The sequence below is a fragment of the Cervus canadensis genome, chromosome 32, assembly GCF_019320065.1.
Source record: "Cervus canadensis isolate Bull #8, Minnesota chromosome 32, ASM1932006v1, whole genome shotgun sequence".
Taxonomy (NCBI): domain Eukaryota; kingdom Metazoa; phylum Chordata; class Mammalia; order Artiodactyla; family Cervidae; genus Cervus; species Cervus canadensis.
The window spans coordinates 27,731,366-27,743,194 of record NC_057417.1 but is presented as its reverse complement, the minus strand read 5'-3'; the positions used below and the strand labels follow the sequence as shown (position 1 = coordinate 27,743,194).

The following is an 11,829-nucleotide window of genomic DNA, read 5'->3' as shown; positions in this document are numbered from 1 at the left end:
CGGGAACGGCGGGCGAAACAGGCAGCCAACCCGACCCGAGAGACTGCCCCCGCGCCGGGAGCCCGGGCGGCCGAGGAAGCCAGAAGGCGTCGGGCCCTGGAGCCTCGACACCCGGAACCCTGGCGCCCGGACCCCACCAATCCCACCCCAGCGAACGCACGCACTCACCACAGGCGGCCGGCTGCACTCGAGACATCTGAGCAGGACGCAGGCCCACACCACTGAGGCGCTACCACCGCCCGCGCCGGTCACGGGGGTGGAGGCGTGGCCGGCGTCGGCGCCGCTCCGCCCCAACCCCATGCGCTCGCTTCTGGGGGCCAGGCCTCCCCCCTGCGAGTCCGCGCTCTTGGTACGGCCCTGGCGGCCACGCCCCCTTAGGGTCCCAGCTTTGCCTAGAGGCCTTGGGAGCCCGGCGCCCTGTTCCGGGCCGGGCTGCAGTGCCCTGGCAGGAGGCGCCAGCGCGGCCCACGGCGGTTCCGCAGGGTCGGTGGCCAGTGAGCTTCGCCGTCTGGCCTCCTCCTGCCGACCGCCGATCGCCTGTGTTCGTGGCTTTTTCTCATCCACGGTCCTCAGCTCCCTCGCCTTCGAAAATGGCGAGGCGAGTGTCGGGGTCAGTCCAGCCTAGTGTTGGAATGCTGACCTGCTTTCTGGGTCGGAGGGCAGGAGGTGAGCAAGTGGGGGGCCAGGACTGGACTAAAGAGGCGGGAGGGGGCAGAAGGCGCCTCTGGTTTGGAAAGTCTGGCTTCCTTGGTTGAGAGGTAAGAAGCCCACCTATGCGTCCTGCTTGGTTACTATGTTACAGGGTTATGAGGATTAAGTGATGTAACTCAAGTTCGTAAATAGTTTAGCTTGGTGCGATAGTGCTCTAGAAATATAAGTCATTATTATTATTACTATTATTGTTACCATGTGGCCCCTGCGTTGGAAGCAGCGAGTCTTAACCATTGGACCACCAGGGAAGTCCCTATTATTGTTATTAATTTCAGGCTCTGCTACGAATTCCTCTGGGAACAGTTGGGGGGCAACTCACTTGTTCAGAACCAGTTCTCCATCTTTAAAAATGGGACCCACCAACAACAACCAAGAATGAATACTTTGAAAATTGTAAAAGCCTGTATAAAGAGAGGATCCTTCTCGTGGCCCCAGTTTTAGGCTTCCTATCCTTGGAAGGAAAGTTATGACCAACCTAGATAGCATATTAAAAAGCAGAGACATTACTTTGCCAACAAAGGTCCCTCTAGTCAAGGCTATGGTTTTTCCAGTGGTCATGTATGAATGTGAGAGTTGGACTGTGAAGAAAGCTGAGCGCCGAAGAATTGATGCTTTTGAACTGTGGTGTTGGAGAAGACTCTTGAGAGTCCCTTGGACTGCAAGGAGATCCAACCAGTCCATCCTAAAGGAGATCAGTCCTGGGTGTTCATTGGAAGGACTGATGCTGAAGCTGAAACTCCAATACTTTGGCCACCTCATTCGAAGAGTTGACTCAGTGGAAAAGACCCTGATGCTGGGAGGGATTGGGGGCAGGGGGAGAAGGGGATGACAGAGGATGAGATGGTTGCATGGCATCACCAACTTGATGGACATGAGTTTGAGTAAACTCCTGGAGTTGGTGATGGACAGGGAGGCCTGGCATGCTGCAATACATGGGGTTGCAAAGAGTCGGACACGACTGAGCGACTGAACTGACTGACTGACTGATCTTCTAGTCTGTCCGGAACTGGTCTGATTCACCGCAATAAACCAGTCCCGCCTACAGGTTGTTTAAATGCCAGAGCCTTCAAGGTGGGGCACATCCGTGTCTAACTAAGGGACTGAATGTATAACTCTTATATTAGGCCCTCAAGAGTCCTTGTTTCAGTCACTAAGTCGTGTCTGGCTCTTGGCAACCCCATGGACCTGCCAGGCTCCTCTGTCCATGGGATTTCTCAGGCAAGAAGACTGGAGTGGGTTGCCATTTCCTTCTCCAGGGGATCTTCTGGACCCTTGAGAGCAAGAGGGAAATTCATCCCCCAGATGTCTGATACTCTGTCTCACCTTTCCACTGGCTTTGTTGAACACCTCCCCCGTGCTTCCCAAAGAGGCTCCCATGAATCCTTGCACTCTGCTAATATGAAGCCAAGACACTGAACACTCAGTTCTCTTTCTCTCTGCTAATGGCCTGCCTGGGGCCAGAGATAGATATCTTCTTTTTCTTTTTCTGATTGCCCGTAACTGAGTCCTATAGATTCCTTCTCCAGGACCACCCTCCCCAACATCTCTTCTTTCCTGCTGTCCCTGCCCTAGTTTTGGCATACCTGGGTTCACCTTTCCCCTGGATGATCTCAACAGTTCCTGTCTCACACGCCACCTCCAGCTCCTTCTCCACCTGCTGCCAGGGAAACTTCCTCTTCTACTGCTCTGCTCACTGCCCGACCTTGCTGTCCCTTATCTTTTCCTTCTCAAAACACACTCTCAGGAGCCAGCTGGGGAAAAATGTAAGTTGGATACACACTTCACACCTTACACTAATATAAACTTCTGATAGTTAAAAGATTTGAATAATTTCTAAAAAGAAGAAAAAGGAGGGACTTCTGGGGTGTTGCAGTGGTTAAAAATCCGCCTACCAATGTGGGGGACATGGTTTTGATCCCTTTGGTCCAGAAAGATTCCCCACGCCGAGGGGCAACTGAGGCCATGGACCGAAACAAAAGAAGCCACCACAACGAGAAGCCCAAGCACCATTACTAGAGAGTAGCCCCCACTCGCCACAACTAGAGAAAGACTGCATACAGCAGTGAAGACCCAGCGCAGCCAAAAAAATAAATGAATTAAAAAAAAGATTCTCTGAGCCACTAATCCCAGTGAAAGAAAAGAAAGGAAAAGTCCTACAAGAAACCATGGGAGAATTTGTGTTAATCTCCAAGACACCTTTCTGAATTCTTAATAGAACACAAACCCCTGAAGCCATAAATGACTGAAAAAACTACCTACATAAAAATCAAAACATGATGTGTGACAAAGACCTACAGGCAAAGTCCAAAGGCAAAGGACAAACCAGGAGGAAATATTTGCAATTGTTAATAATCAATAATCAAAGGACTACTTTTGATTAGGGGCTGTGTATCAGTCATTTCAGCTGCCTGAATATTTTCATTACTGAGCTTGACAGCATTTGCCTTCTACATAACATGTTCTTTGCTTTGTTTGTCCCTTGAGCCTAAAAGTCAAGTCAGCAAGCGGCCTTAACAGTGTCATCGCATTCAGCTGGACTGCACAGCTGAACCAACCACCCTTATGATTACACGGCTCTTCCTGTGTCCTCTTCCCGAAAGTACATTTCCCCTCCGCCAACATGATTTAAAAGAAACAGATTCTCAGTCTCTCCATGGATCTGGTAGATCCAGATTTTTCCTGAGACTCCCACCAAGGTTCCCTGGCACCCCCAACTCCCACCCCAGGTTGATTACTGTAAAGGATGAGACTGAATTCCTATTTGTGTTTCAGTTCTTATAAAGGGGCACGACCGTTTGTGGAACGGATGGATGGCTGTAGTCTGGAATGCAAGAGGAGAGTTCAAAACCTGGCCCTAACTTACCTTTCCTGCTTGATCTTTACAACTTTCTTCCACAAATTCTACACTGGAGCAAAACTGGATGCATCCAGTTTTGTCCATGCTGTGCATTTTTATTATTCTGCTGAGCCACTAGGAATGTTGTTCTTTTCCATGTTTATGTAATAATGTCCACCTCCTACCAAAGCTCCCACCTCTGGAAGGTGCTCTGATCCCTCCAGAAGCGTTGGCTACTCACTATTGTCCAGCTCTCCAAGGCCCAGAGCATTTCCTATTTTAAATCGTATCTTCAGAGTATCTGTCCCTCATCAGTCTTGAGTCCCTCCAGGGCAGGTCTCTCAGAAGCCTCCTCTTTCTGCCTCCCTGCCCCCGTGCGTGCAAGCGTGTATGCTCAGTCACTCCATCGTGTCCAACTCTGTGCAACCCCGCGGACTGTAGCCTGCCAGGTTCCTCTGTCCATGGGATTATCCCGGCAAGAATACTGGAGTGGGTTGCCATGCCCTCCTCCAGGGGATCTTCCCGACCCAGGGATCAAACCCAGGTCTCCTGCATTGCAGGCGGATTCTTTACCACTGAGCCACCTGGGAAGCCCCTCCCGTTCCCCAGGTTCTGCCAAGTGAAAGCAGCATGGAGGTATTTGCAGGATGAGCCTTAGAAGATTCCGGAAAGGCAGCCTGGAGTTAAGGAGCTTGGACCTGCGTAAACGAGAGTGAGGGATGGGAGCCGGAGCCAAGGCTGGGGTGAGGGGGAGACAGGGGACTGGACAGAGGTCAAGGCAGGACAAGGATTTTGTGACCTGTCCTGACAGCTGCTCTTGGTTTTGCAAGGACTGTGTCCCCTGAAGAGAACGGGAGAAGATTTGTCCGGGTGAAGGTGTGGGTACCACCGCATCAAGGACTCATCAGGAAGGTGTGATCTTAGTCTAAGGGAGAGACAGGGACCATTAGTATAGTGGGCCTTTCTCTGCTGTGGGCAGTGCTGTCCCACAGTCTGCAACCCAAGGTTCTTCTGAATGTGAACAGCCTGAAAACTCTAGGCACCTACAATAGACAGACAGCCTAGGGGCTGGGGGAGGGGGCAGAAACTGGCCCTTAAAGCAGAGCTTCTCTTTGCAGCAGAAGTGTTTAAAACATATATATTTATTTGGTCATGCCAGGTCTTAGTTGCAGCATGTGGGATCTAGTTCCTTGATCAGGGATCGATCCCAGGCCCCCAGCATTGGGAGCACAGAGCCGTAGCCACTGGACCACCAGGGAAGTCCTTGAAACAGAAACGTTTACATCCCACAAAGCCAAGGGCTGTACCTCACATTCGTACCTTCTGATCAATCTGATCCCTTGAAGCCTTTCCTTGTTCTACAGACCCGAACATTTGCTGAGCCCTTGCAGTGGGCTCCCACTTGCCACGAGATGGAAGGAAGAGCTAATTCCTATTTACTGAGCACCAACTAGATCCTAAGCACAGTTACCACAAATCTCAAGTGTCCACTATGATCCCCACTGGACAGATGAGGAAACAGAGGCTCAGAGAGGTGAAAGGACTATCCCGAGCCCCCCAGGCTCCCACAACTAGTAAGCGTCCCGGGCCTTGTGCCCACCAATGATTGTATGGTACGTGGGCGTGTGAGTACATGCTCAGTCGCTCAGTCCTGTCTGACTCTTTGGGACCGCATGGACCGTAGCCCACCAGGCTCCTCTGTCCGTGGGATTCTCCAGGCAAGAATACCGGAGTGGGTTGCCATGCCCTCCTCCAGGGGATCTTCCCAACCCAGGGATGGAACCTGTGTCTCCTGCACTGCAGGCAGATTCTTTACTGCTGAGCCACTGGGGAAGCCCCAGTGTGTGTGTCAAGCACATCTAAATCCACCCAGCTTCACCCCAACGCTGGGAGCCACCCTTCCCCCGGGAAAACTCTCCCAGCCTGGTGGGAGCTGGGCGAGGGGAGCTCTGTGCCACTCTCACTTCAGAGTGGTACCATTTCCACACTGGTGCGTGCTCCCCTCATCCTCTCCCAGGGCAGTGCCTGCCTCGGAGGGTTCAGTCGGCCTGGCTCCTCCCTGTTCTCTCCGACTCCAGCTTCCTCCTTCGTGGGCGCAGTCTCAGACTAGCTCCAAGTTCCTGCTTTACAGGAAGGAAAGGAGTTTCTTGAGCGGGAACTCACGCCAGGCACGTTCAAAGGAGCTGCCCTGTCTACCTACAGGGCCAGGGATGAGGCGGTCACCAAAGCACAGATGTACAGGCTTCCCTGGTGGCTCAGCAGTAAAGAATCTGCCTGCAATGCAGGAGATGCAGGTTCAGTCCCTGGGTTGGGAAGATTCCCTGGAGGAGGGCATGCAACCCACTCCAGCATTCTTGTCTGGAGAATGCCCATGGACCGAGGAGCCTGACGGGCTACAGTCCATGGGGTTGCAGTCAGACACAACTGAGTGACTAAACTCACACTTGCAAGCACGCACACACACACGTGCGCGCACACGCACACACACACCCTCCACCACAACTGAGTGACTAAGCTCACACTTGCAAGCACGCGCACACACACACACACACACACACCCTCCACCCCCAGATTAGGAGTCAAATTCTGCTTCGGCTGCTTACCAGATGCCTGGCCTCCTTAGATAAGAAATCAGTTTCCTTCTCAGCAAAATGAGGAGGAAATACCCTGTCCCGCCCCCTTTTCCCTGGTGTTCTGAGGTTTGTTATGATGTTCAAAGGATGGATCTGTGGCATCAGGGCAGAAAGCAAGGACACAGGCGAGCCCTATCATCAAAGAGGAGCAGGAGAAGGAGCCTGAAGCCCCAATTCTGCCACCTCTAAGCCCCTGGCCAAACCTCTTGCCTGACCTCTTGCCTGGGGGGACTCTGAACTTTCTGAAAGTCTCTAATGAGCACTTGGTCTTGGCCCCATTTTACAGGTGGGAAAACTAAGGCAGGGAAATGAAGCAGCCCCATCTGACTGGTTCATCCCCCAAATCTGATCTTTCTCTGGTCAGTGGGTTGATCCTCTGCCCAAATCTCTTTTACAAAGGGCAGACATTGTCGTAGTTCCTTCTGATGTCAGGGGCAGCTGGCTCAGCCTGACCAAAGGCTCTCTGGCTGCTCAGGAGCCAGATCTTTAGAAAATAGATAGGAGGCTTCAGCTGTGGGGTTTACTAAGCCAGTTGGGTGTGTGGGGGCCTGCTGGCAGACCCGCTGGGGGCAACTGTGGACATGCAGTCTGAAGCCAGTTCGGCAACAACATGAATTGTTCCCCGGGGGAAACAGCTAGGAGGAGCGGAGGGCAGAGGCAGCCAGGGAGCTAGAATGAGAAATCACTGAAACTAGGGGCTTCCAGATGGACCGTGTAGGTACAGGAGACAGAGGAGGCCCTGGCTAGATGTCTCAAAGGGCACCAGTCGCCTCCATCAGAATCGTCATGGGCCTATTAAAACTGCCAGTTCCTAGGGCATCCCCACCTGCAGCGGTTGGATCAGAATCTCTGGAGGCCAGGCAGAAATTGACATTTTAAATAAGCTTCACTTTGTTCCGCATTGGAATATGAGAACCACTGCCTTATGGGGTTAACGTGACCAGAACAGCGTGGGGGGTGGCGTGTCCACCACACGGCACAGCTCAGGTCGATCCAAACACAAAAGCAGATAAAGGAGGAAGGGACAGTTGTTTTGAAGGGAGAAGCCAGGATGATGACTTGCCTGGCTCCCTGGGGTGTTAAAATTTCCCCAAACCTTTCTCATAGCCTCCCTGCCACCCCCACACTCCTAGGTTCTCTAAACCACGTCCAAAGTTCAGCAAAGAGGCAGTCCTGAAATTAAAGAACAAACTTGGTCTTTGGCAACAGCAGATCAGGTTTCCAATCTGGATTAACACCAAGGCCCAGATAGCTGTGTGACTGGACGGGTTCTGTGGATCCTTATAAAGGCGGCCCCTTGGGGTTTGGGTGAGGACGAAATGGGATAATGGGTTAAGTCGCTGGGTGTATATATTGGTTCTCAGACCAGGATTCCCTCCTCTTTCCGGTTTCCTACAGACAACCTCCCTCCCAGCCCCCTTCCCTTTGTTCCTTTCTCTGTTATGCAACCAAAGTTTAAATCCTTCCCAGTTTGGGGCCAGCTGCCAAGCAGATGGGAGGGTGTCTCTGTAACGCGAGGTTTTGAAAGCCCCATCTTCCCTGCCTCCCTCCACATTTTTGTCCACGCGCAGCTGGAACAAGACCTTTGCCTGCTCTCCTCAATATTGCAAAAAACACCAGTGTTTACCTTATCTCCTGGCTTCTGCTCCAGCTGTCGCCATGGCAACCAGAACCCAGTGCTAGCCATTGAAAAAGAGTCTCTGAGGAGGAGCATGCTTGGTTTGCATTAACATTCAGTTCGGACAGCTCTTGCTGAGAGCATCTGCCGTGCGCCTGTGTTGAGCAATCACTAGGCAGAAATGGGAGTGATTTAGAGCTGGTCCCTGACTTTGAGGGGCTGGCGGTCTCCTGGCCAAGATGTAGAACCTCTTGGTATAGTTCAATGACTCTCAAAGTGTTAGCCCTCAAACCAGGAGCTTTCCCATTACCTTTGAATTGGTTTGAAATGCCACATTTCAGGCTCCTTTCAAGGTCTACCTGAATCAGAAATTCTAGGGTGGGTAGAGGGGGTCCTGAAATCTGGGTTTTAACAAAAGCGCCGCCCCCCCCTCCCCCCGTGATGGTGATGGAGGCTGGAGTTTGAGAACCGTAGATCTAATTAAAACCTCACCCCATCCCAAGAACTGGGAACTGTTGTTCCCACGTCACAGATGAAAGAACAGAGGTCTGCCTGCCCTGTATGCAGACTAGCTGAGGGCTTGTGAAGGCGTTGGGCTCTCGGATCCTTTCCAGTGTCAGAGTCTACCTCTGCAGCACCTGTGATAAGGTAACGAGCAGACAGTCTGTTTCCTGGATCCTGGCTGGAGAAACACAGAGGTACCTTATTCTCTGTCCAGCAGGGTCCGGGCCGAGTGACAACGCAGATGGAAATGGGAAATCACGCCGGAGGGGAGAAGAGCTGGGAATAGGGTCAGAAAGAGCAGCAGCAGCCCTGGTGACAACCACCCGCCCCAAACGTGGAGACCCTGAACTACATAATACCCTGCTGCTCTCATGGCCGAGATCATCTAGGCTTTTAAGCCGGACCCCCAATCCTCAGACCTCCTCTCCTGTATTCACTCACCTGCACGCTCAGTTGGTCTCTTTCCACGCTTTTGCCCCCGCAGGCTCTCAGGGTCCCCTCTTACACTGCATCTGCCTGAACACCCTCCTCCCCAAAGCTGGAATAGCCTCTTCGGCAAACAATGGCCTCCAGCCTCTCTTTGCCCACATCCCATGACTGGGCGCTTCCTGCCTTTTCAGGGAACCCATCCACCTATGAAATCTCTGATGGGCTTAAGTTTCCCTTTAAATGAGCTGACATCCATCCCCGTGAAATATCCACCTTTTACAATATGAGTTATTCTAATCCCCCGTAACAGAGATTACAGGCTTATTTTGAAAGTAAGACGATCCATGCCAACTATTTCCAATAAATCTACCACCCACCTTTGCAGATTAAACAAAGCAGGTAGACTATATCAACCCTTTACCTTGATAACAGTAAGAACAACGAGATGAGGTGGGAGTAGAAAGGGACAGGCAGAAGGATCAGAGGCAGTAGAGGTAAAGTTCACTGACTTGGATGCTCCGTCTTACCACTTCTTGCCCAAGAGACCCTGGCAGGACTGCAGCAGTTTTCACAGGAGCCCCCTTCAAGAAAAAGAGCACAATATTGCAAATATGATTTCCCAGAACTTGTTTCATTTTGTTGAATACAGTCACAGATGGATGGTTTGTAATGACAGAAAAGGTAAAACTCAGCGTGTCTTCAGTGATCGTTTTCACATCGTTTATTGTTTCAGCAAATGGGAATCTTGAAGCTTAAGTGACTTGAGCTTTGTGGAAATCTGCCTCTGACTCTGGGCCTCAGTTTCTCATTCTAGCCCCCATCCAAAGTTGCTTTGAGAAATGAGCTGAAGGAAGATGAAACCATCAGCTAAGATGTGTGTGTGTCCTCTGGTTTCTAAAGATGAATCCTTGCAGCCTGGGCAGGAGGGCAGCTGGTTGATTATTCCCGTTCTGGGGCGAGGGCCAGATGGGCAACCCGGATTAGCATTCTGCCCTGGGGAGGCCTCAGCTGGAGCTCCAGGACCAAACCAGCAGAACCAGTAAGTACAGGGGACTAGCTCTCTTCCCACCTGGAAGGAAATGCTAGTGCAGATCCACAAGGACAATAACAGGATTATTTTAATCATTTCGGCAATTCTGGCTCTGCCAAGAGAAAAAGCTGTGGTAGCTTAGGAAATTAAAACAACTCTGAAAAATAAATAAATAAATAAATAAAACAACTCTGGTTTCATTCCCCAGAACGTGTTTTTCAAGAAGTATGAGGGTTTAGCAGGAGAAGGAAGGAGCCCTAGAAACTCCTGCCTTGCCTTGGGCTGCCCAGCCAGCCTGCAGCCCCTTGACCACCAACCCCACTTTGTAGACGGTGTCTCCTTTGTTCTGGTCACACCTTCTCTCCCTTTTTATTTTTTATTTATTTTTTTAAAAATATTTTTTGATGTGGACCATTTTTTTAAGCCTTTATTGAATTTGTTATAATGTTGCTTGTTTTACATTTTGGTTTTTTGGCTCAGGGCACGTGGGATCTAGGTGGCTCAGTGGTAAAGAACACGCCTGCCAACGCAGGAGATATGGGTTCGATCCCTGGGTTGAGAAGATCCCCTGGAGGAGGGCATGGCAACCCAGTCCAGTATTCTTGCCTAGGAAATCCAATGGACAGAAGAGCCTGATGTACTGCAGTCCATGGGGTCACAAAGAGTCGGGCATGACAGCTGCTAAGCATGCATGAACACGCCTGCTTGTGGGATCTTCGTTTCCTGATCAGGAATCGAACCTGCACCCCCTACATTGGAAGGTGAAGTCTTAACCACTGAGCCACCAAGGGAGTCCTCCTCCCCTTTTTAGAAGATCTCCAGAGGACACCCCAGCTCCTGGCCTAAGCTGGGTGCCTGGGGGTCCCCCATTGCAGAGGCTGCTGGTGCCTGCCCCCCCTGAGAGTTCAGGATCTTTCCAGGCTGCAAGCGGAACCCCATCCATTTCTGTAGTGCTGCTTGCAAATGAAGCTTGTTCTCATCCCCCACCCCTTCCTGGGTCTTCCAGAGCAGTGACTTCCAAACCCTTAGGCAGAGGAATCCCTGGGCAGCATGTATGCCAAAGAGGCCCTTTCAGGAGGCCAGGGGTCAGGCAAGCTCACACATTGTCACTCTGCAAGGGGCCCCAGAAACACAGAGCTAGAGAAATTAGGGCTGGTTTTCCAGGGACTCAGCCCCACACCTTTCACAGTTCTGTCCTGCACCTCCCCAGTCACGAGGGCATTTCACAATCCTTCTCTCTAATAAAAATGCCTGCCCGGGCTGCCCTAGGGAAGAAGGAAGATGACCATGAAGACCTGGGCACCCCCCAGGCCCTGAAAATGTATTCAAAGTCACCAGTCCCTGGCTTGGGGCCCCAAGGCCGGAAGTAGGAAGTGGCTGCAGGAGGGGCTAAAAGGTGAGAGCAGGTGGGGTGGAAGGTGGAAGAGGGTGGGGCACCCACATCCAGTCCCACCACAAACCGAAAGCAGAGATGGTCTGCCCAGAGGAGTCTTTAAGATCATCCCAGCCCACCTCCCTATTGTACGTGAGAAACTCAGACCAGAGAGGTCACAGCACTTGTCCAGCATCACACAGTAAAGGATGGCAGGGACGGGACTAGAGCCCTGCTTCAGCGGCCCTATCCAGGAGTTTCCCTGCTGTGCTGGGCACAGGCTGAGGACAAGTCCCGCACCAGCTCCTTCCTCTTCCCTACCCTTCTTCTCACACCACCCCCCACCCCCACCCCGCCCAGCCTGGGACAGGACAGACCCCAGCCAGCGACTCCACCTCCTCACTGAGGCTTGGGTTCAGCCACCCTGCCTTCAGCAACCCTCAGTCTCAGTTCCAGTTGACCTGCCAGGTCCAGGCAGCCTGCTCTCTGCCCTCCTTGCCCTGAACCTGGCTTCCCAGGAAGGCCGAGGAAGGGTGGAGCAGCAAGGCTGCCACCTCCAGTGCATAACCTCTGGCCCCCTCCCTCCCCCTTCCTCCTGCCCTGCCCCGAGGGCAAAGACACCCACCTGGGCAGCTGCAGGTGTGGATGTCCTGGATGGGGCCAACCGGCCAGGGCAGCTCCTGGGCTGAGGCACCG

At 52.2% G+C, this 11,829-nt stretch overlaps 1 protein-coding gene across 2 annotated transcripts in view; it reads right to left on the bottom strand.

Annotated features, from left to right (window-relative positions):
- The window catches only part of LOC122432874 (NADPH--cytochrome P450 reductase), a 63,581-nt gene extending 51,752 nt beyond the window's left edge, over positions 1-11,829 (bottom strand). The window contains exons 1-2 of one of the 2 annotated variants that reach the window (XM_043455147.1): positions 11,759-11,829; positions 9,259-9,312 (exon numbers count right to left, since the gene is read on the bottom strand). The gene's annotated coding sequence lies outside the window, so the exon portion shown is untranslated. Of the gene's footprint in view, positions 1-168; positions 285-9,258; positions 9,313-11,758 lie in introns of those variants that run through there. The other variant, XM_043455146.1, reaches the window with a different exon arrangement.